This window comes from Eleutherodactylus coqui, chromosome 2 (assembly GCF_035609145.1).
Source record: "Eleutherodactylus coqui strain aEleCoq1 chromosome 2, aEleCoq1.hap1, whole genome shotgun sequence".
Classification (NCBI taxonomy): Eukaryota; Metazoa; Chordata; class Amphibia; order Anura; family Eleutherodactylidae; genus Eleutherodactylus; species Eleutherodactylus coqui.
The window spans coordinates 308,719,773-308,739,009 of NC_089838.1; the positions used below are offsets into that span (position 1 = coordinate 308,719,773).

General features: G+C 45.1%; 39 non-coding genes across 39 annotated transcripts; all 39 read right to left on the minus strand.

The window, feature by feature from the left end:
• Positions 1–232: 232 nt before the first annotated feature.
• Positions 233–373, minus strand: LOC136613269 (U4 spliceosomal RNA). Its single transcript, XR_010790528.1, has one exon. It is a non-coding gene; the product is annotated as a U4 spliceosomal RNA (small nuclear RNA).
• A 347-nt stretch (positions 374–720) lies between these two features.
• On the minus strand, positions 721–861 carry LOC136613552 (U4 spliceosomal RNA). Its single transcript, XR_010790785.1, has one exon. It is a non-coding gene; the product is annotated as a U4 spliceosomal RNA (small nuclear RNA).
• A 347-nt stretch (positions 862–1,208) lies between these two features.
• Positions 1,209–1,349, minus strand: LOC136613539 (U4 spliceosomal RNA). Its single transcript, XR_010790773.1, has one exon. It is a non-coding gene; the product is annotated as a U4 spliceosomal RNA (small nuclear RNA).
• Positions 1,350–1,696: 347 nt separating this feature from the next.
• On the minus strand, positions 1,697–1,837 carry LOC136613369 (U4 spliceosomal RNA). The gene has a single exon (XR_010790616.1). It is a non-coding gene; the product is annotated as a U4 spliceosomal RNA (small nuclear RNA).
• Positions 1,838–2,184: 347 nt separating this feature from the next.
• LOC136613631 (U4 spliceosomal RNA) lies at positions 2,185–2,325 on the minus strand. The gene has a single exon (XR_010790860.1). It is a non-coding gene; the product is annotated as a U4 spliceosomal RNA (small nuclear RNA).
• A 347-nt stretch (positions 2,326–2,672) lies between these two features.
• Positions 2,673–2,813, minus strand: LOC136613410 (U4 spliceosomal RNA). The gene has a single exon (XR_010790652.1). It is a non-coding gene; the product is annotated as a U4 spliceosomal RNA (small nuclear RNA).
• Positions 2,814–3,160: 347 nt separating this feature from the next.
• On the minus strand, positions 3,161–3,301 carry LOC136613457 (U4 spliceosomal RNA). The gene has a single exon (XR_010790696.1). It is a non-coding gene; the product is annotated as a U4 spliceosomal RNA (small nuclear RNA).
• Positions 3,302–3,648: 347 nt separating this feature from the next.
• On the minus strand, positions 3,649–3,789 carry LOC136613435 (U4 spliceosomal RNA). Its single transcript, XR_010790674.1, has one exon. It is a non-coding gene; the product is annotated as a U4 spliceosomal RNA (small nuclear RNA).
• Positions 3,790–4,136: 347 nt separating this feature from the next.
• LOC136613411 (U4 spliceosomal RNA) lies at positions 4,137–4,277 on the minus strand. Its single transcript, XR_010790653.1, has one exon. It is a non-coding gene; the product is annotated as a U4 spliceosomal RNA (small nuclear RNA).
• Positions 4,278–4,624: 347 nt separating this feature from the next.
• Positions 4,625–4,765, minus strand: LOC136613270 (U4 spliceosomal RNA). The gene has a single exon (XR_010790529.1). It is a non-coding gene; the product is annotated as a U4 spliceosomal RNA (small nuclear RNA).
• A 347-nt stretch (positions 4,766–5,112) lies between these two features.
• LOC136613426 (U4 spliceosomal RNA) lies at positions 5,113–5,253 on the minus strand. Its single transcript, XR_010790665.1, has one exon. It is a non-coding gene; the product is annotated as a U4 spliceosomal RNA (small nuclear RNA).
• A 347-nt stretch (positions 5,254–5,600) lies between these two features.
• On the minus strand, positions 5,601–5,741 carry LOC136613271 (U4 spliceosomal RNA). The gene has a single exon (XR_010790530.1). It is a non-coding gene; the product is annotated as a U4 spliceosomal RNA (small nuclear RNA).
• Positions 5,742–6,088: 347 nt separating this feature from the next.
• Positions 6,089–6,229, minus strand: LOC136613272 (U4 spliceosomal RNA). Its single transcript, XR_010790531.1, has one exon. It is a non-coding gene; the product is annotated as a U4 spliceosomal RNA (small nuclear RNA).
• A 347-nt stretch (positions 6,230–6,576) lies between these two features.
• On the minus strand, positions 6,577–6,717 carry LOC136613440 (U4 spliceosomal RNA). Its single transcript, XR_010790679.1, has one exon. It is a non-coding gene; the product is annotated as a U4 spliceosomal RNA (small nuclear RNA).
• A 347-nt stretch (positions 6,718–7,064) lies between these two features.
• LOC136613442 (U4 spliceosomal RNA) lies at positions 7,065–7,205 on the minus strand. The gene has a single exon (XR_010790681.1). It is a non-coding gene; the product is annotated as a U4 spliceosomal RNA (small nuclear RNA).
• A 347-nt stretch (positions 7,206–7,552) lies between these two features.
• Positions 7,553–7,693, minus strand: LOC136613632 (U4 spliceosomal RNA). Its single transcript, XR_010790861.1, has one exon. It is a non-coding gene; the product is annotated as a U4 spliceosomal RNA (small nuclear RNA).
• Positions 7,694–8,040: 347 nt separating this feature from the next.
• LOC136613412 (U4 spliceosomal RNA) lies at positions 8,041–8,181 on the minus strand. Its single transcript, XR_010790654.1, has one exon. It is a non-coding gene; the product is annotated as a U4 spliceosomal RNA (small nuclear RNA).
• Positions 8,182–8,528: 347 nt separating this feature from the next.
• LOC136613459 (U4 spliceosomal RNA) lies at positions 8,529–8,669 on the minus strand. Its single transcript, XR_010790698.1, has one exon. It is a non-coding gene; the product is annotated as a U4 spliceosomal RNA (small nuclear RNA).
• A 347-nt stretch (positions 8,670–9,016) lies between these two features.
• On the minus strand, positions 9,017–9,157 carry LOC136613437 (U4 spliceosomal RNA). The gene has a single exon (XR_010790676.1). It is a non-coding gene; the product is annotated as a U4 spliceosomal RNA (small nuclear RNA).
• Positions 9,158–9,504: 347 nt separating this feature from the next.
• Positions 9,505–9,645, minus strand: LOC136613414 (U4 spliceosomal RNA). Its single transcript, XR_010790655.1, has one exon. It is a non-coding gene; the product is annotated as a U4 spliceosomal RNA (small nuclear RNA).
• A 347-nt stretch (positions 9,646–9,992) lies between these two features.
• On the minus strand, positions 9,993–10,133 carry LOC136613472 (U4 spliceosomal RNA). Its single transcript, XR_010790711.1, has one exon. It is a non-coding gene; the product is annotated as a U4 spliceosomal RNA (small nuclear RNA).
• A 347-nt stretch (positions 10,134–10,480) lies between these two features.
• Positions 10,481–10,621, minus strand: LOC136613427 (U4 spliceosomal RNA). The gene has a single exon (XR_010790666.1). It is a non-coding gene; the product is annotated as a U4 spliceosomal RNA (small nuclear RNA).
• Positions 10,622–10,968: 347 nt separating this feature from the next.
• On the minus strand, positions 10,969–11,109 carry LOC136613273 (U4 spliceosomal RNA). Its single transcript, XR_010790532.1, has one exon. It is a non-coding gene; the product is annotated as a U4 spliceosomal RNA (small nuclear RNA).
• Positions 11,110–11,456: 347 nt separating this feature from the next.
• LOC136613274 (U4 spliceosomal RNA) lies at positions 11,457–11,597 on the minus strand. Its single transcript, XR_010790533.1, has one exon. It is a non-coding gene; the product is annotated as a U4 spliceosomal RNA (small nuclear RNA).
• Positions 11,598–11,944: 347 nt separating this feature from the next.
• LOC136613441 (U4 spliceosomal RNA) lies at positions 11,945–12,085 on the minus strand. The gene has a single exon (XR_010790680.1). It is a non-coding gene; the product is annotated as a U4 spliceosomal RNA (small nuclear RNA).
• Positions 12,086–12,432: 347 nt separating this feature from the next.
• Positions 12,433–12,573, minus strand: LOC136613444 (U4 spliceosomal RNA). The gene has a single exon (XR_010790683.1). It is a non-coding gene; the product is annotated as a U4 spliceosomal RNA (small nuclear RNA).
• A 347-nt stretch (positions 12,574–12,920) lies between these two features.
• LOC136613635 (U4 spliceosomal RNA) lies at positions 12,921–13,061 on the minus strand. Its single transcript, XR_010790863.1, has one exon. It is a non-coding gene; the product is annotated as a U4 spliceosomal RNA (small nuclear RNA).
• A 347-nt stretch (positions 13,062–13,408) lies between these two features.
• LOC136613276 (U4 spliceosomal RNA) lies at positions 13,409–13,549 on the minus strand. Its single transcript, XR_010790535.1, has one exon. It is a non-coding gene; the product is annotated as a U4 spliceosomal RNA (small nuclear RNA).
• A 347-nt stretch (positions 13,550–13,896) lies between these two features.
• On the minus strand, positions 13,897–14,037 carry LOC136613277 (U4 spliceosomal RNA). Its single transcript, XR_010790536.1, has one exon. It is a non-coding gene; the product is annotated as a U4 spliceosomal RNA (small nuclear RNA).
• A 347-nt stretch (positions 14,038–14,384) lies between these two features.
• Positions 14,385–14,525, minus strand: LOC136613428 (U4 spliceosomal RNA). The gene has a single exon (XR_010790667.1). It is a non-coding gene; the product is annotated as a U4 spliceosomal RNA (small nuclear RNA).
• A 347-nt stretch (positions 14,526–14,872) lies between these two features.
• On the minus strand, positions 14,873–15,013 carry LOC136613308 (U4 spliceosomal RNA). The gene has a single exon (XR_010790564.1). It is a non-coding gene; the product is annotated as a U4 spliceosomal RNA (small nuclear RNA).
• Positions 15,014–15,360: 347 nt separating this feature from the next.
• Positions 15,361–15,501, minus strand: LOC136613445 (U4 spliceosomal RNA). The gene has a single exon (XR_010790684.1). It is a non-coding gene; the product is annotated as a U4 spliceosomal RNA (small nuclear RNA).
• A 347-nt stretch (positions 15,502–15,848) lies between these two features.
• LOC136613278 (U4 spliceosomal RNA) lies at positions 15,849–15,989 on the minus strand. The gene has a single exon (XR_010790537.1). It is a non-coding gene; the product is annotated as a U4 spliceosomal RNA (small nuclear RNA).
• A 347-nt stretch (positions 15,990–16,336) lies between these two features.
• Positions 16,337–16,477, minus strand: LOC136613478 (U4 spliceosomal RNA). The gene has a single exon (XR_010790717.1). It is a non-coding gene; the product is annotated as a U4 spliceosomal RNA (small nuclear RNA).
• Positions 16,478–16,824: 347 nt separating this feature from the next.
• On the minus strand, positions 16,825–16,965 carry LOC136613279 (U4 spliceosomal RNA). Its single transcript, XR_010790538.1, has one exon. It is a non-coding gene; the product is annotated as a U4 spliceosomal RNA (small nuclear RNA).
• Positions 16,966–17,314: 349 nt separating this feature from the next.
• LOC136613541 (U4 spliceosomal RNA) lies at positions 17,315–17,455 on the minus strand. Its single transcript, XR_010790775.1, has one exon. It is a non-coding gene; the product is annotated as a U4 spliceosomal RNA (small nuclear RNA).
• Positions 17,456–17,802: 347 nt separating this feature from the next.
• On the minus strand, positions 17,803–17,943 carry LOC136613382 (U4 spliceosomal RNA). The gene has a single exon (XR_010790628.1). It is a non-coding gene; the product is annotated as a U4 spliceosomal RNA (small nuclear RNA).
• Positions 17,944–18,290: 347 nt separating this feature from the next.
• On the minus strand, positions 18,291–18,431 carry LOC136613415 (U4 spliceosomal RNA). Its single transcript, XR_010790656.1, has one exon. It is a non-coding gene; the product is annotated as a U4 spliceosomal RNA (small nuclear RNA).
• A 347-nt stretch (positions 18,432–18,778) lies between these two features.
• LOC136613416 (U4 spliceosomal RNA) lies at positions 18,779–18,919 on the minus strand. The gene has a single exon (XR_010790657.1). It is a non-coding gene; the product is annotated as a U4 spliceosomal RNA (small nuclear RNA).
• Between the last annotated feature and the right edge of the window lie 318 nt (positions 18,920–19,237).

A 19,237-nucleotide genomic window follows, 5' to 3' on the forward strand; every position in this document is an offset into this window, starting at 1 on the left:
AAGAGTCAGACCAACCATCCTTTGTGTGATTGTTTGGCATTTCGTCTTTTCACGCGTTGCTAAAGTAGGCGTGTCAGGAAGATAAATGATGTTCCCTGCAGCTGGAAAATAGGCACCAGTTGGCTTCAAGGGCAGAGTTGCATTTTCTTCGCGGGTGAGAACAAACCGTGTTAACATTCCTTGGAAGTTTATTTTCTTACCCCTAAGTCTGTTCTTTTTACGAGAGATCGAGTCTCCTGAGAGACCAGCAAAAATTGCCAATGCTGACTGTATTTCAAGTCATCATGGCGGGGTATTGGGAAAAGTTTTCAATTAGCAATAATCACGCCTCGGTTAAACCTCATGGGCTATGATACTGCCACTGCGCAAAGTTAAAAGTCCGCAAGCGGCCAAGGATGTCACGTTCTCATGGAGCAGCTCATTTAAGGTATGGTGAGACAAAGATGACTCATCCACTCCTGCAAGGCATCATGGGAGTGACCAGACTGAAGAGTCAGACCAACCATCCTTTGTGTGATTGTTTGGCATTTCGTCTTTTCACGCGTTGCTAAAGTAGGCGTGTCAGGAAGATAAATGATGTTCCCTGCAGCTGGAAAATAGGCACCAGTTGGCTTCAAGGGCAGAGTTGCATTTCCTTCGCGGGTGAGAACAAACCATGTTAACATACCTGCTAAACTTATTTTCTTACCGCTACATCTGTTCTTTTTACGAGAGATGAAGTCTCTTGAGAGACCAGCAAAAATTGCCAATGCTGACTGTATTTCAAGTCATCATGGCGGGGTATTGGGAAAAGTTTTCAATTAGCAATAATCACGCCTCGGTTAAACCTCATGGGCTATGATACTGCCACTGCGCAAAGTTAAAAGTCCGCAAGCGGCCAAGGATGTCACGTTCTCATGGAGCAGCTCATTTAAGGTATGGTGAGACAAAGATGACTCATCCACTCCTGCAAGGCATCATGGGAGTGACCCGACTGAAGAGTCAGACCAACCGTCCTTCGGGCGATTGTTTGGCATTTCGTCTTTTCACGCGTTGCTAAAGTAGGTGTGTCAGGAAGGAAAATGAAATTTTCTGCAGCTGGAAAACAGGCACCAGTTAGCTTCAAGGCCAGAGTTTCTTTTTCTTCAAGGGTGAGAACAAACCGTGCTAACATTCCTTGGAAGTTTATTTTCTTACCCCTAAGTCTGTTCTTTTTACGAGAGATCGAGTCTCCTGAGAGACCAGCAAAAAGTGCCAATGCTGACTGTATTTCAAGTCATCATGGCAGGGTATTGGGAAAAGTTTTCAATTAGCAATAATCACGCCTCGGTTAAACCTCATGGGCTATGATACTGCCACTGCGCAAAGTTAAAAATCACCAAGCGGCCAAGGATGTCACGTTCTCATGGAGCAGCTCATTTAAGGTATGGTGAGACAAAGATGACTCATCCACTCCTGCAAGGCATCATGGGAGTGACCCGACTGAAGAGTCAGACCAACCGTCCTTCGGGCGATTGTTTGGCATTTCGTCTTTTCACGAGTTGCTAAAGTAGGCGTGTCAGGAAGATAAATGATGCTCCCTGCAGCTGGAAAATAGGCACCAGTTGGCTTCAAAGCCAGAGTTGCATTTTCTTTGCGGGTGAGAACAAACCATGTTAACATACCTGCTAAACTTATTTTCTTACCGCTACATCTGTTCTTTTTACGAGAGATGAAGTCTCCTGAGAGACCAGCAAAAATTGCCAATGCTGACTGTATTTCAAGTCATCATGGCGGGGTATTGGGAAAAGTTTTCAATTAGCAATAATCACACCTCGGTTAAACCTCATGGGCTATGATACTGCCACTGCGCAAAGTTAAAAGTCCCCAAGCGGCCAAGGATGTCACGTTCTCATGGAGCAGCTCATTTAAGGTATGGTGAGACAAAGATGACTCATCCACTCCTGCAAGGCATCATGGGAGTGACCCGACTGAAGAGTCAGACCAACCGTCCTTTGTGTGATTGTTTGGCATTTCGTCTTTTCACGCGTTGCTAAAGTAGGCGTGTCAGGAAGATAAATGATGTTCCCTGCAGCTGGAAAATAGGCACCAGTTGGCTTCAAAGGCAGAGTTGCATTTTCTTTGCGGGTGAGAACAAACCATGTTAACATACCTGCTAAACTTATTTTCTTACTGCTACATCTGTTCTTTTAACGAGAGATGAAGTCTCCTGAAAGACCAGCAAAAATTGCTAATGCTGACTGTATTTCAAGTCATCATGGCGGGGTATTGGGAAAAGTTTTCAATTAGCAATAATCACACCTCGGTTAAACCTCATGGGCTATGATACAGCCACTGCGCAAAGTTAAAAGTCCCCAAGCGGCCAAGGATGTCACGTTCTGATGGAGCAGCTCATTTAAGGTATGGTGAGACAAAGATGACTCATCCACTCCTGCAGGGCATCATGGGAGTGACCCGACTGAAGAGTCAGACCAACCGTCCTTCGGGCGATTGTTTGGCATTTCGTCTTTTCACGAGTTGCTAAAGTAGGCGTGTCAGGAAGGAAAATGAAATTTTCTGCAGCTGGAAAACAGGCACCAGTTAGCTTCAAGGCCAGAGTTTCTTTTTCTTCGCGAGTGAGAACAAACCATGTTAACATTCCTTGGAAGTTTATTTTCTTACCCCTAAGTCTGTTCTTTTTATGAGGGATCGAGTCTCCTGAGAGACCAGCAAAAATTGCCAATGCTGACTGTATTTCAAGTCATCATGGCGGGGTATTGGGAAAAGTTTTCAATTAGCAATAATCACGCCTCGGTTAAACCTCATGAGCTATGATACTGCCACTGCGCAAAGTTAAAAGTCCCCAAGCGGCCAAGGATGTCACGTTCTGATGGAGCAGCTCATTTAAGGTATGGTGAGACAAAGATGACTCATCCACTCCTGCAAGGCATCATGGGAGTGACCCGACTGAAGAGTCAGACCAACCATCCTTCGGGCGATTGTTTGGCATTTCGTCTTTTCACGAGTTGCTAAAGTAGGCGTGTCAGGAAGGAAAATGAAATTTTCTGCAGCTGGAAAACAGGCACCAGTTAGCTTCAAGGCCAGAGTTTCTTTTTCTTCGCGGGTGAGAACAAACCATGTTAACATTCCTTGGAAGTTTATTTTCTTACCCCTAAGTCTGTTCTTTTTATGAGAGATCGAGTCTCCTGAGAGACCAGCAAAAATTGCCAATGCTGACTGTATTTCAAGTCATCATGGCGGGGTATTGGGAAAAGTTTTCAATTAGCAATAATCACGCCTTGGTTAAACCTCATGGGCTATGATACTGCCACTGCGCAAAGTTAAAAGTCCCCAAGCGGCCAAGGATGTCACGTTCTCATGGAGCAGCTCATTTAAGGTATGGTGAGACAAAGATGACTCATCCACTCCTGCAAGGCATCATGGGAGTGACCAGACTGAAGAGTCAGACCAACCATCCTTTGTGTGATTGTTTGGCATTTCGTCTTTTCACGCGTTGCTAAAGTAGGCGTGTCAGGAAGATAAATGATGTTCCCTGCAGCTGGAAAATAGGCATCAGTTGGCTTCAAGGGCAGAGTTGCATTTCCTTCGCGGGTGAGAAGAAACCATGTTAACATACCTGCTAAACTTATTTTCTTACCGCTACATCTGTTCTTTTAACGAGAGATGAAGTCTCCTGAGAGACCAGCAAAAATTGCCAATGCTGACTGTATTTCAAGTCATCATGGCGGGGTATTGGGAAAAGTTTTCAATTAGCAATAATCACGCCTCAGTTAAACCTCATGGGCTATGATACTGCCACTGCGCAAAGTTAAAAGTCCCCAAGCGGCCAAGGATGTCACGTTCTCATGGAGCAGCTCATTTAAGGTATGGTGAGACAAAGATGACTCATCCACTCCTGCAAGGCATCATGGGAGTGACCCGACTGAAGAGTCAGACCAACCGTCCTTCGGGCGATTGTTTGGCATTTCGTCTTTTCACGCGTTGCTAAAGTAGGCGTGTCAGGAAGATAAATGATGTTCCCTGCAGCTGGAAAATAGGCACCAGTTAGCTTCAAGGCCAGAGTTTCTTTTTCTTCGCGGGTGAGAACAAACCATGTTAACATTCCTTGGAAGTTTATTTTCTTACCCCTAAGTCTGTTCTTTTTATGAGAGATCGAGTCTCCTGAGAGACCAGCAAAAATTGCCAATGCTGACTGTATTTCAAGTCATCATGGCGGGGTATTGGGAAAAGTTTTCAATTAGCAATAATCACGCCTCGGTTAAACCTCATGAGCTATGATACTGCCACTGCGCAAAGTTAAAAGTCCCCAAGCGGCCAAGGATGTCACGTTCTGATGGAGCAGCTCATTTAAGGTATGGTGAGACAAAGATGACTCATCCACTCCTGCAAGGCATCATGGGAGTGACCCGACTGAAGAGTCAGACCAACCGTCCTTCGGGCGATTGTTTGGCATTTCGTCTTTTCACGAGTTGCTAAAGTAGGCGTGTCAGGAAGGAAAATGAAATTTTCTGCAGCTGGAAAACAGGCACCAGTTAGCTTCAAGGACAGAGTTTCTTTTTCTTCGCGGGTGAGAACAAACCATGTTAACATTCCTTGGAAGTTTATTTTCTTACCCCTAAGTCTGTTCTTTTTATGAGAGATCGAGTCTCCTGAGAGACCAGCAAAAATTGCCAATGCTGACTGTATTTCAAGTCATCATGGCGGGGTATTGGGAAAAGTTTTCAATTAGCAATAATCACGCCTCGGTTAAACCTCATGGGCTATGATACTGCCACTGCGCAAAGTTAAAAGTCCGCAAGCGGCCAAGGATGTCACGTTCTCATGGAGCAGCTCATTTAAGGTATGGTGAGACAAAGATGACTCATCCACTCCTGGAAGGCATCATGGGAGTGACCCGACTGAAGAGTCAGACCAACCGTCCTTTGTGTGATTGTTTGGCATTTCGTCTTTTCACGCGTTGCTAAAGTAGGCGTGTCAGGAAGATAAATGATGTTCCCTGCAGCTGGAAAATAGGCACCAGTTGGCTTCAAGGGCAGAGTTGCATTTTCTTTGCAGGTGAGAACAAACCATGTTAACATACCTGCTAAACTTATTTTCTTACTGCTACATCTGTTCTTTTTACGAGAGATGAAGTCTCCTGAGAGACCAGCAAAAATTGCCAATGCTGACTGTATTTCAAGTCATCATGGCGGGGTATTGGGAAAAGTTTTCAATTAGCAATAATCACGCCTCGGTTAAACCTCATGAGCTATGATACTGCCACTGCACAAAGTTAAAAGTCCCCAAGCGGCCAGGGATGTCACGTTCTGATGGAGCAGCTCATTTAAGGTATGGTGAGACAAAGATGACTCATCCACTCCTGCAAGGCATCATGGGAGTGACCCGACTGAAGAGTCAGACCAACCGTCCTTCGGGCGATTGTTTGGCATTTCGTCTTTTCACGAGTTGCTAAAGTAGGCGTGTCAGGAAGGAAAATGAAATTTTCTGCAGCTGGAAAACAGGCACCAGTTAGCTTCAAGGCCAGAGTTTCTTTTTCTTCGCGGGTGAGAACAAACCATGTTAACATTCCTTGGAAGTTTATTTTCTTACCCCTAAGTCTGTTCTTTTTATGAGAGATCGAGTCTCCTGAGAGACCAGCAAAAATTGCCAATGCTGACTGTATTTCAAGTCATCATGGCGGGGTATTGGGAAAAGTTTTCAATTAGCAATAATCACGCCTCGGTTAAACCTCATGGGCTATGATACTGCCACTGCGCAAAGTTAAAAGTCCCCAAGCGGCCAAGGATGTCACGTTCTCATGGAGCAGCTCATTTAAGGTATGGTGAGACAAAGATGACTCATCCACTCCTGCAAGGCATCATGGGAGTGACCCGACTGAAGAGTCAGACCAACCGTCCTTTGTGTGATTGTTTGGCATTTCGTCTTTTCACGCGTTGCTAAAGTAGGCGTGTCAGGAAGATAAATGATGTTCCCTGCAGCTGGAAAATAGGCACCAGTTGGCTTCAAGGGCAGAGTTGCATTTTCTTTGCAGGTGAGAACAAACCATGTTAACATACCTGCTAAACTTATTTTCTTACCGCTACATCTGTTCTTTTTACGAGAGATGAAGTCTCCTGAGAGACCAGCAAAAATTGCCAATGCTGACTGTATTTCAAGTCATCATGGCGGGGTATTGGGAAAAGTTTTCAATTAGCAATAATCACGCCTCGGTTAAACCTCATGGGCTATGATACTGCCACTGCGCAAAGTTAAAAGTCCCCAAGCGGCCAAGGATGTCACGTTCTGATGGAGCAGCTCATTTAAGGTATGGTGAGACAAAGATGACTCATCCACTCCTGCAGGGCATCATGGGAGTGACCCGACTGAAGAGTCAGACCAACCGTCCTTCGGGCGATTGTTTGGCATTTCGTCTTTTCACGCGTTGCTAAAGTAGGCGTGTCAGGAAGGAAAATGAAATTTTCTGCAGCTGGAAAACAGGCACCAGTTAGCTTCAAGGCCAGAGTTTCTTTTTCTTCGCAGGTGAGAACAAACCATGTTAACATTCCTTGGAAGTTTATTTTCTTACCCCTAAGTCTGTTCTTTTTATGAGAGATCGCGTCTCAAGAGAGACCAGCAAAAATTGCCAATGCTGACTGTATTTCAAGTCACCATGGCGGCGTATTGGGAATAGTTTTCAATTAGCAATAATCACGCCTCGGTTAAACCTCATGGGCTATGATACTGCCACTGCGCAAAGTTAAAAGTCCCCAAGCGGCCAAGGATGTCACGTTCTCATGGAGCAGCTCATTTAAGGTATGGTGAGACAAAGATGACTCATCCACTCCTGCAAGGCATCATGGGAGTGACCAGACTGAAGAGTCAGACCAACCATCCTTTGTGTGATTGTTTGGCATTTCGTCTTTTCACGCGTTGCTAAAGTAGGCGTGTCAGGAAGATAAATGATGTTCCCTGCAGCTGGAAAATAGGCATCAGTTGGCTTCAAGGGCAGAGTTGCATTTCCTTCGCGGGTGAGAAGAAACCATGTTAACATACCTGCTAAACTTATTTTCTTACCGCTACATCTGTTCTTTTTACGAGAGATGAAGTCTCCTGAGAGACCAGCAAAAATTGCCAATGCTGACTGTATTTCAAGTCATCATGGCTGGGTATTGGGAAAAGTTTTCAATTAGCAATAATCACGCCTCGGTTAAACCTCATGGGCAATGATACTGCCACTGCGCAAAGTTAAAAATCCCCAAGCGGCCAAGGATGTCACGTTCTCATGGAGCAGCTCATTTAAGGTATGGTGAGACAAAGATGACTCATCCACTCCTGCAAGGCATCATGGGAGTGACCCGACTGAAGAGTCAGACCAACCATCCTTTGTGTGATTGTTTGGCATTTCGTCTTTTCACGCGTTGCTAAAGTAGGGGTGTCAGGAAGATAAATGATGTTCCCTGCAGCTGGAAAATAGGCACCAGTTGGCTTCAAAGGCAGAGTTGCATTTTCTTTGCGGGTGAGAACAAACCATGTTAACATACCTGCTAAACTTATTTTCTTACTGCTACATCTGTTCTTTTAACGAGAGATGAAGTCTCCTGAAAGACCAGCAAAAATTGCTAATGCTGACTGTATTTCAAGTCATCATGGCGGGGTATTGGGAAAAGTTTTCAATTAGCAATAATCACACCTCGGTTAAACCTCATGGGCTATGATACAGCCACTGCGCAAAGTTAAAAGTCCCCAAGCGGCCAAGGATGTCACGTTCTGATGGAGCAGCTCATTTAAGGTATGGTGAGACAAAGATGACTCATCCACTCCTGCAGGGCATCATGGGAGTGACCCGACTGAAGAGTCAGACCAACCGTCCTTCGGGCGATTGTTTGGCATTTCGTCTTTTCACGAGTTGCTAAAGTAGGCGTGTCAGGAAGGAAAATGAAATTTTCTGCAGCTGGAAAACAGGCACCAGTTAGCTTCAAGGCCAGAGTTTCTTTTTCTTCGCGAGTGAGAACAAACCATGTTAACATTCCTTGGAAGTTTATTTTCTTACCCCTAAGTCTGTTCTTTTTATGAGGGATCGAGTCTCCTGAGAGACCAGCAAAAATTGCCAATGCTGACTGTATTTCAAGTCATCATGGCGGGGTATTGGGAAAAGTTTTCAATTAGCAATAATCACGCCTCGGTTAAACCTCATGAGCTATGATACTGCCACTGCGCAAAGTTAAAAGTCCCCAAGCGGCCAAGGATGTCACGTTCTGATGGAGCAGCTCATTTAAGGTATGGTGAGACAAAGATGACTCATCCACTCCTGCAAGGCATCATGGGAGTGACCCGACTGAAGAGTCAGACCAACCATCCTTCGGGCGATTGTTTGGCATTTCGTCTTTTCACGAGTTGCTAAAGTAGGCGTGTCAGGAAGGAAAATGAAATTTTCTGCAGCTGGAAAACAGGCACCAGTTAGCTTCAAGGCCAGAGTTTCTTTTTCTTCGCGGGTGAGAACAAACCATGTTAACATTCCTTGGAAGTTTATTTTCTTACCCCTAAGTCTGTTCTTTTTATGAGAGATCGAGTCTCCTGAGAGACCAGCAAAAATTGCCAATGCTGACTGTATTTCAAGTCATCATGGCGGGGTATTGGGAAAAGTTTTCAATTAGCAATAATCACGCCTTGGTTAAACCTCATGGGCTATGATACTGCCACTGCGCAAAGTTAAAAGTCCCCAAGCGGCCAAGGATGTCACGTTCTCATGGAGCAGCTCATTTAAGGTATGGTGAGACAAAGATGACTCATCCACTCCTGCAAGGCATCATGGGAGTGACCAGACTGAAGAGTCAGACCAACCATCCTTTGTGTGATTGTTTGGCATTTCGTCTTTTCACGCGTTGCTAAAGTAGGCGTGTCAGGAAGATAAATGATGTTCCCTGCAGCTGGAAAATAGGCATCAGTTGGCTTCAAGGGCAGAGTTGCATTTCCTTCGCGGGTGAGAAGAAACCATGTTAACATACCTGCTAAACTTATTTTCTTACCGCTACATCTGTTCTTTTAACGAGAGATGAAGTCTCCTGAGAGACCAGCAAAAATTGCCAATGCTGACTGTATTTCAAGTCATCATGGCGGGGTATTGGGAAAAGTTTTCAATTAGCAATAATCACGCCTCAGTTAAACCTCATGGGCTATGATACTGCCACTGCGCAAAGTTAAAAGTCCCCAAGCGGCCAAGGATGTCACGTTCTCATGGAGCAGCTCATTTAAGGTATGGTGAGACAAAGATGACTCATCCACTCCTGCAAGGCATCATGGGAGTGACCCGACTGAAGAGTCAGACCAACCGTCCTTCGGGCGATTGTTTGGCATTTCGTCTTTTCACGCGTTGCTAAAGTAGGCGTGTCAGGAAGATAAATGATGTTCCCTGCAGCTGGAAAATAGGCACCAGTTAGCTTCAAGGCCAGAGTTTCTTTTTCTTCGCGGGTGAGAACAAACCATGTTAACATTCCTTGGAAGTTTATTTTCTTACCCCTAAGTCTGTTCTTTTTATGAGAGATCGAGTCTCCTGAGAGACCAGCAAAAATTGCCAATGCTGACTGTATTTCAAGTCATCATGGCGGGGTATTGGGAAAAGTTTTCAATTAGCAATAATCACGCCTCGGTTAAACCTCATGAGCTATGATACTGCCACTGCGCAAAGTTAAAAGTCCCCAAGCGGCCAAGGATGTCACGTTCTGATGGAGCAGCTCATTTAAGGTATGGTGAGACAAAGATGACTCATCCACTCCTGCAAGGCATCATGGGAGTGACCCGACTGAAGAGTCAGACCAACCGTCCTTCGGGCGATTGTTTGGCATTTCGTCTTTTCACGAGTTGCTAAAGTAGGCGTGTCAGGAAGGAAAATGAAATTTTCTGCAGCTGGAAAACAGGCACCAGTTAGCTTCAAGGACAGAGTTTCTTTTTCTTCGCGGGTGAGAACAAACCATGTTAACATTCCTTGGAAGTTTATTTTCTTACCCCTAAGTCTGTTCTTTTTATGAGAGATCGAGTCTCCTGACAGACCAGCAAAAATTGCCAATGCTGACTGTATTTCAAGTCATCATGGCGGGGTATTGGGAAAAGTTTTCAATTAGCAATAATCACGCCTCGGTTAAACCTCATGGGCTATGATACTGCCACTGCGCAAAGTTAAAAGTCCGCAAGCGGCCAAGGATGTCACGTTCTCATGGAGCAGCTCATTTAAGGTATGGTGAGACAAAGATGACTCATCCACTCCTGGAAGGCATCATGGGAGTGACCCGACTGAAGAGTCAGACCAACCGTCCTTTGTGTGATTGTTTGGCATTTCGTCTTTTCACGCGTTGCTAAAGTAGGCGTGTCAGGAAGATAAATGATGTTCCCTGCAGCTGGAAAATAGGCACCAGTTGGCTTCAAGGGCAGAGTTGCATTTTCTTTGCAGGTGAGAACAAACCATGTTAACATACCTGCTAAACTTATTTTCTTACTGCTACATCTGTTCTTTTTACGAGAGATGAAGTCTCCTGAGAGACCAGCAAAAATTGCCAATGCTGACTGTATTTCAAGTCATCATGGCGGGGTATTGGGAAAAGTTTTCAATTAGCAATAATCACGCCTCGGTTAAACCTCATGAGCTATGATACTGCCACTGCACAAAGTTAAAAGTCCCCAAGCGGCCAGGGATGTCACGTTCTGATGGAGCAGCTCATTTAAGGTATGGTGAGACAAAGATGACTCATCCACTCCTGCAAGGCATCATGGGAGTGACCCGACTGAAGAGTCAGACCAACCGTCCTTCGGGCGATTGTTTGGCATTTCGTCTTTTCACGAGTTGCTAAAGTAGGCGTGTCAGGAAGGAAAATGAAATTTTCTGCAGCTGGAAAACAGGCACCAGTTAGCTTCAAGGCCAGAGTTTCTTTTTCTTCGCGGGTGAGAACAAACCATGTTAACATTCCTTGGAAGTTTATTTTCTTACCCCTAAGTCTGTTCTTTTTATGAGAGATCGAGTCTCCTGAGAGACCAGCAAAAATTGCCAATGCTGACTGTATTTCAAGTCATCATGGCGGGGTATTGGGAAAAGTTTTCAATTAGCAATAATCACGCCTCGGTTAAACCTCATGGGCTATGATACTGCCACTGCGCAAAGTTAAAAGTCCCCAAGCGGCCAAGGATGTCACGTTCTCATGGAGCAGCTCATTTAAGGTATGGTGAGACAAAGATGACTCATCCACTCCTGCAAGGCATCATGGGAGTGACCCGACTGAAGAGTCAGACCAACCGTCCTTTGTGTGATTGTTTGGCATTTCGTCTTTTCACGCGTTGCTAAAGTAGGCGTGTCAGGAAGATAAATGATGTTCCCTGCAGCTGGAAAATAGGCACCAGTTGGCTTCAAGGGCAGAGTTGCATTTTCTTTGCAGGTGAGAACAAACCATGTTAACATACCTGCTAAACTTATTTTCTTACCGCTACATCTGTTCTTTTTACGAGAGATGAAGTCTCCTGAGAGACCAGCAAAAATTGCCAATGCTGACTGTATTTCAAGTCATCATGGCGGGGTATTGGGAAAAGTTTTCAATTAGCAATAATCACGCCTCGGTTAAACCTCATGGGCTATGATACTGCCACTGCGCAAAGTTAAAAGTCCCCAAGCGGCCAAGGATGTCACGTTCTGATGGAGCAGCTCATTTAAGGTATGGTGAGACAAAGATGACTCATCCACTCCTGCAGGGCATCATGGGAGTGACCCGACTGAAGAGTCAGACCAACCGTCCTTCGGGCGATTGTTTGGCATTTCGTCTTTTCACGCGTTGCTAAAGTAGGCGTGTCAGGAAGGAAAATGAAATTTTCTGCAGCTGGAAAACAGGCACCAGTTAGCTTCAAGGCCAGAGTTTCTTTTTCTTCGCAGGTGAGAACAAACCATGTTAACATTCCTTGGAAGTTTATTTTCTTACCCCTAAGTCTGTTCTTTTTATGAGAGATCGCGTCTCAAGAGAGACCAGCAAAAATTGCCAATGCTGACTGTATTTCAAGTCACCATGGCGGCGTATTGGGAATAGTTTTCAATTAGCAATAATCACGCCTCGGTTAAACCTCATGGGCTATGATACTGCCACTGCGCAAAGTTAAAAGTCCCCAAGCGGCCAAGGATGTCACGTTCTCATGGAGCAGCTCATTTAAGGTATGGTGAGACAAAGATGACTCATCCACTCCTGCAAGGCATCATGGGAGTGACCAGACTGAAGAGTCAGACCAACCATCCTTTGTGTGATTGTTTGGCATTTCGTCTTTTCACGCGTTGCTAAAGTAGGCGTGTCAGGAAGATAAATGATGTTCCCTGCAGCTGGAAAATAGGCATCAGTTGGCTTCAAGGGCAGAGTTGCATTTCCTTCGCGGGTGAGAAGAAACCATGTTAACATACCTGCTAAACTTATTTTCTTACCGCTACATCTGTTCTTTTTACGAGAGATGAAGTCTCCTGAGAGACCAGCAAAAATTGCCAATGCTGACTGTATTTCAAGTCATCATGGCTGGGTATTGGGAAAAGTTTTCAATTAGCAATAATCACGCCTCGGTTAAACCTCATGGGCTATGATACTGCCACTGCGCAAAGTTAAAAATCCCCAAGCGGCCAAGGATGTCACGTTCTCATGGAGCAGCTCATTTAAGGTATGGTGAGACAAAGATGACTCATCCACTCCTGCAAGGCATCATGGGAGTGACCCGACTGAAGAGTCAGACCAACCATCCTTTGTGTGATTGTTTGGCATTTCGTCTTTTCACGCGTTGCTAAAGTAGGGGTGTCAGGAAGATAAATGATGTTCCCTGCAGCTGGAAAATAGGCACCAGTTGGCTTCAAAGGCAGAGTTGCATTTTCTTTGCGGGTGAGAACAAACCATGTTAACATACCTGCTAAACTTATTTTCTTACTGCTACATCTGTTCTTTTAACGAGAGATGAAGTCTCCTGAAAGACCAGCAAAAATTGCTAATGCTGACTGTATTTCAAGTCATCATGGCGGGGTATTGGGAAAAGTTTTCAATTAGCAATAATCACACCTCGGTTAAACCTCATGGGCTATGATACAGCCACTGCGCAAAGTTAAAAGTCCCCAAGCGGCCAAGGATGTCACGTTCTGATGGAGCAGCTCATTTAAGGTATGGTGAGACAAAGATGACTCATCCACTCCTGCAGGGCATCATGGGAGTGACCCGACTGAAGAGTCAGACCAACCGTCCTTCGGGCGATTGTTTGGCATTTCGTCTTTTCACGAGTTGCTAAAGTAGGCGTGTCAGGAAGGAAAATGAAATTTTCTGCAGCTGGAAAACAGGCACCAGTTAGCTTCAAGGCCAGAGTTTCTTTTTCTTCGCGAGTGAGAACAAACCATGTTAACATTCCTTGGAAGTTTATTTTCTTACCCCTAAGTCTGTTCTTTTTATGAGGGATCGAGTCTCCTGAGAGACCAGCAAAAATTGCCAATGCTGACTGTATTTCAAGTCATCATGGCGGGGTATTGGGAAAAGTTTTCAATTAGCAATAATCACGCCTCGGTTAAACCTCATGGGCTATGATACTGCCACTGCGCAAAGTTAAAAGTCCCCAAGCGGCCAAGGATGTCACGTTCTCATGGAGCAGCTCATTTAAGGTATGGTGAGACAAAGATGACTCATCCACTCCTGCAAGGCATCATGGGAGTGACCAGACTGAAGAGTCAGACCAACCATCCTTTGTGTGATTGTTTGGCATTTCGTCTTTTCACGCGTTGCTAAAGTAGGCGTGTCAGGAAGATAAATGATGTTCCCTGCAGCTGGAAAATAGGCATCAGTTGGCTTCAAGGGCAGAGTTGCATTTCCTTCGCGGGTGAGAAGAAACCATGTTAACATACCTGCTAAACTTATTTTCTTACCGCTACATCTGTTCTTTTAACGAGAGATGAAGTCTCCTGAGAGACCAGCAAAAATTGCCAATGCTGACTGTATTTCAAGTCATCATGGCGGGGTATTGGGAAAAGTTTTCAATTAGCAATAATCACGCCTCGGTTAAACCTCATGGGCTATGATACTGCCACTGCGCAAAGTTAAAAGTCCCCAAGCGGCCAAGGATGTCACGTTCTCATGGAGCAGCTCATTTAAGGTATGGTGAGACAAAGATGACTCATCCACTCCTGCAAGGCATCATGGGAGTGACCCGACTGAAGAGTCAGACCAACCGTCCTTCGGGCGATTGTTTGGCATTTCGTCTTTTCACGCGTTGCTAAAGTAGGCGTGTCAGGAAGATAAATGATGTTCCCTGCAGCTGGAAAATAGGCACCAGTTAGCTTCAAGGCCAGAGTTTCTTTTTCTTCGCGGGTGAGAACAAACCATGTTAACATTCCTTGGAAGTTTATTTTCTTACCCCTAAGTCTGTTCTTTTTATGAGAGATCGAGTCTCCTGAGAGACCAGCAAAAATTGCCAATGCTGACTGTATTTCAAGTCATCATGGCGGGGTATTGGGAAAAGTTTTCAATTAGCAATAATCACGCCTCGGTTAAACCTCATGAGCTATGATACTGCCACTGCACAAAGTTAAAAGTCCCCAAGCGGCCAGGGATGTCACGTTCTGATGGAGCAGCTCATTTAAGGTATGGTGAGACAAAGATGACTCATCCACTCCTGCAAGGCATCATGGGAGTGACCCGACTGAAGAGTCAGACCAACCGTCCTTCGGGCGATTGTTTGGCATTTCGTCTTTTCACGAGTTGCTAAAGTAGGCGTGTCAGGAAGGAAAATGAAATTTTCTGCAGCTGGAAAACAGGCACCAGTTAGCTTCAAGGCCAGAGTTTCTTTTTCTTCGCGGGTGAGAACAAACCATGTTAACATTCCTTGGAAGTTTATTTTCTTACCCCTAAGTCTGTTCTTTTTATGAGAGATCGAGTCTCCTGAGAGACCAGCAAAAATTGCCAATGCTGACTGTATTTCAAGTCACCATGGCGGGGTATTGGGAATAGTTTTCAATTAGCAATAATCACGCCTCGGTTAAACCTCATGGGCTATGATACTGCCACTGCGCAAAGTTAAAAGTCCCCAAGCGGCCAAGGATGTCACGTTCTCATGGAGCAGCTCATTTAAGGTATGGTGAGACAAAGATGACTCATCCACTCCTGCAAGGCATCATGGGAGTGACCAGACTGAAGAGTCAGACCAACCATCCTTTGTGTGATTGTTTGGCATTTCGTCTTTTCACGCGTTGCTAAAGTAGGCGTGTCAGGAAGATAAATGATGTTCCCTGCAGCTGGAAAATAGGCATCAGTTGGCTTCAAGGGCAGAGTTGCATTTCCTTCGCGGGTGAGAAGAAACCATGTTAACATACCTGCTAAACTTATTTTCTTACCGCTACATCTGTTCTTTTTACGAGAGATGAAGTCTCCTGAGAGACCAGCAAAAATTGCCAATGCTGACTGTATTTCAAGTCATCATGGCTGGGTATTGGGAAAAGTTTTCAATTAGCAATAATCACGCCTCGGTTAAACCTCATGGGCTATGATACTGCCACTGCGCAAAGTTAAAAGTCCCCAAGCGGCCAAGGATGTCACGTTCTCATGGAGCAGCTCATTTAAGGTATGGTGAGACAAAGATGACTCATCCACTCCTGCAAGGCATCATGGGAGTGACCCGACTGAAGAGTCAGACCAACCATCCTTTGTGTGATTGTTTGGCATTTCGTCTTTTCACGCGTTGCTAAAGTAGGCGTGTCAGGAAGATAAATGATGTTCCCTGCAGCTGGAAAATAGGCACCAGTTGGCTTCAAGGGCAGAGTTGCATTTTCTTCGCGGGTGAGAACAAACCGTGTTAACATTCCTTGGAAGTTTATTTTCTTACCCCTAAGTCTGTTCTTTTTACGAGAGATCGAGTCTCCTGAGAGACCAGCAAAAATTGCCAATGCTGACTGTATTTCAAGTCATCATGGCGGGGTATTGGGAAAAGTTTTCAATTAGCAATAATCACGCCTCGGTTAAACCTCATGGGCTATGATACTGCCACTGCGCAAAGTTAAAAGTCCGCAAGCGGCCAAGGATGTCACGTTCTCATGGAGCAGCTCATTTAAGGTATGGTGAGACAAAGATGACTCATCCACTCCTGCAAGGCATCATGGGAGTGACCAGACTGAAGAGTCAGACCAACCGTCCTTCGGGCGATTGTTTGGCATTTCGTCTTTTCACGCGTTGCTAAAGTAGGCGTGTCAGGAAGGAAAATGAAATTTTCTGCAGCTGGAAAACAGGCACCAGTTAGCTTCAAGGCCAGAGTTTCTTTTTCTTCGCGGGTGAGAACAAACCGTGCTAACATTCCTTGGAAGTTTATTTTCTTACCCCTAAGTCTGTTCTTTTTACGAGAGATCGAGTCTCCTGAGAGACCAGCAAAAATTGCCAATGCTGACTGTATTTCAAGTCATCATGACAGGGTATTGGGAAAAGTTTTCAATTAGCAATAATCACGCCTCGGTTAAACCTCATGGGCTATGATACTGCCACTGCGCAAAGTTAAAAATCACCAAGCGGCCAAGGATGTCACGTTCTCATGGAGCAGCTCATTTAAGGTATGGTGAGACAAAGATGACTCATCCACTCCTGCAAGGCATCATGGGAGTGACCCGACTGAAGAGTCAGACCAACCGTCCTTCGGGCGATTGTTTGGCATTTCGTCTTTTCACGAGTTGCTAAAGTAGGCGTGTCAGGAAGATAAATGATGCTCCCTGCAGCTGGAAAATAGGCACCAGTTGGCTTCAAGGCCAGAGTTGCATTTTCTTTGCGGGTGAGAACAAACCATGTTAACATACCTGCTAAACTTATTTTCTTACCGCTACATCTGTTCTTTTTACGAGAGATGAAGTCTCCTGAGAGACCAGCAAAAATTGCCAATGCTGACTGTATTTCAAGTCATCATGGCGGGGTATTGGGAAAAGTTTTCAATTAGCAATAATCACGCCTCGGTTAAACCTCATGGGCTATGATACTGCCACTGCGCAAAGTTAAAAGTCCGCAAGCGGCCAAGGATGTCACGTTCTCATGGAGCAGCTCATTTAAGGTATGGTGAGACAAAGATGACACTCATCCACTCCTGCAAGGCATCATGGGAGTGACCCGACTGAAGAGTCAGACCAACCGTCCTTTGTGTGATTGTTTGGCATTTCGTCTTTTCACGCGTTGCTAAAGTAGGTGTGTCAGGAAGGAAAATGAAATTTTCTGCAGCTGGAAAACAGGCACCAGTTAGCTTCAAGGCCAGAGTTTCTTTTTCTTCGCGGGTGAGAACAAACCGTGCTAACATTCCTTGGAAGTTTATTTTCTTACCCCTAAGTCTGTTCTTTTTACGAGAGATCGAGTCTCCTGAGAGACCAGCAAAAAGTGCCAATGCTGACTGTATTTCAAGTCATCATGGCAGGGTATTGGGAAAAGTTTTCAATTAGCAATAATCACGCCTCGGTTAAACCTCATGGGCTATGATACTGCCACTGCGCAAAGTTAAAAGTCCCCAAGCGGCCAAGGATGTCACGTTCTCATGGAGCAGCTCATTTAAGGTATGGTGAGACAAAGATGACTCATCCACTCCTGCAAGGCATCATGGGAGTGACCCGACTGAAGAGTCAGACCAACCGTCCTTCGGGCGATTGTTTGGCATTTCGTCTTTTCACGAGTTGCTAAAGTAGGCGTGTCAGGAAGGAAAATGAAATTTTCTGCAGCTGGAAAACAGGCACCAGTTAGCTTCAAGGCCAGAGTTTCTTTTTCTTCGCGGGTGAGAACAAACCGTGCTAACATTCCTTGGAAGTTTATTTTCTTACCCCTAAGTCTGTTCTTTTTACGAGAGATCGAGTCTCCTGAGAGACCAGCAAAAATTGCCAATGCTGACTGTATTTCAAGTCATCATGGCAGGGTATTGGGAAAAGTTTTCAATTAGCAATAATCACGCCTCGGTTAAACCTCATGGGCTATGATACTGCCACTGCGCAAAGTTAAACGTCCGCAAGCGGCCAAGGATGTCACGTTCTCATGGAGCAGCTCATTTAAGGTATGGTGAGACAAAGATGACTCATCCACTCCTGCAAGGCATCATGGGAGTGACCAGACTGAAGAGTCAGACCAACCATCCTTTGTGTGATTGTTTGGCATTTCGTCTTTTCACGCGTTGCTAAAGTAGGCGTGTCAGGAAGATAAATGATGTTCCCTGCAGCTGGAAAATAGGCACCAGTTGGCTTCAAGGGCAGAGTTGCATTTCCTTCGCGGGTGAGAACAAACCATGTTAACATACCTGCTAAACTTATTTTCTTACCGCTACATCTGTTCTTTTTACGAGAGATGAAGTCTCCTGAGAGACCAGCAAAAATTGCCAATGCTGACTGTATTTCAAGTCATCATGGCGGGGTATTGGGAAAAGTTTTCAATTAGCAATAATCACGCCTCGGTTAAACCTCATGAGCTATGATACTGCCACTGCGCAAAGTTAAAAGTCCCCAAGCGGCCAAGGATGTCACGTTCTCATGGAGCAGCTCATTTAAGGTATGGTGAGACAAAGATGACTCATCCACTCCTGCAAGGCATCATGGGAGTGACCCGACTGAAGAGTCAGACCAACCGTCCTTCGGGCGATTGTTTGGCATTTCGTCTTTTCACGAGTTGCTAAAGTAGGCGTGTCAGGAAGGAAAATGAAATTTTCTGCAGCTGGAAAACAGGCACCAGTTAGCTTCAAGGCCAGAGTTTCTTTTTCTTCGCGAGTGAGAACAAACCATGTTAACATTCCTTGGAAGTTTATTTTCTTACCCCTAAGTCTGTTCTTTTTATGAGGGATCGAGTCTCCTGAGAGACCAGCAAAAATTGCCAATGCTGACTGTATTTCAAGTCATCATGGCGGGGTATTGGGAAAAGTTTTCAATTAGCAATAATCACGCCTCGGTTAAACCTCATGAGCTATGATACTGCCACTGCGCAAAGTTAAAAGTCCCCAAGCGGCCAAGGATGTCACGTTCTGATGGAGCAGCTCATTTAAGGTATGGTGAGACAAAGATGACTCATCCACTCCTGCAAGGCATCATGGGAGTGACCCGACTGAAGAGTCAGACCAACCATCCTTCGGGCGATTGTTTGGCATTTCGTCTTTTCACGAGTTGCTAAAGTAGGCGTGTCAGGAAGGAAAATGAAATTTTCTGCAGCTGGAAAACAGGCACCAGTTAGCTTCAAGGCCAGAGTTTCTTTTTCTTCGCGGGTGAGAACAAACCATGTTAACATTCCTTGGAAGTTTATTTTCTTACCCC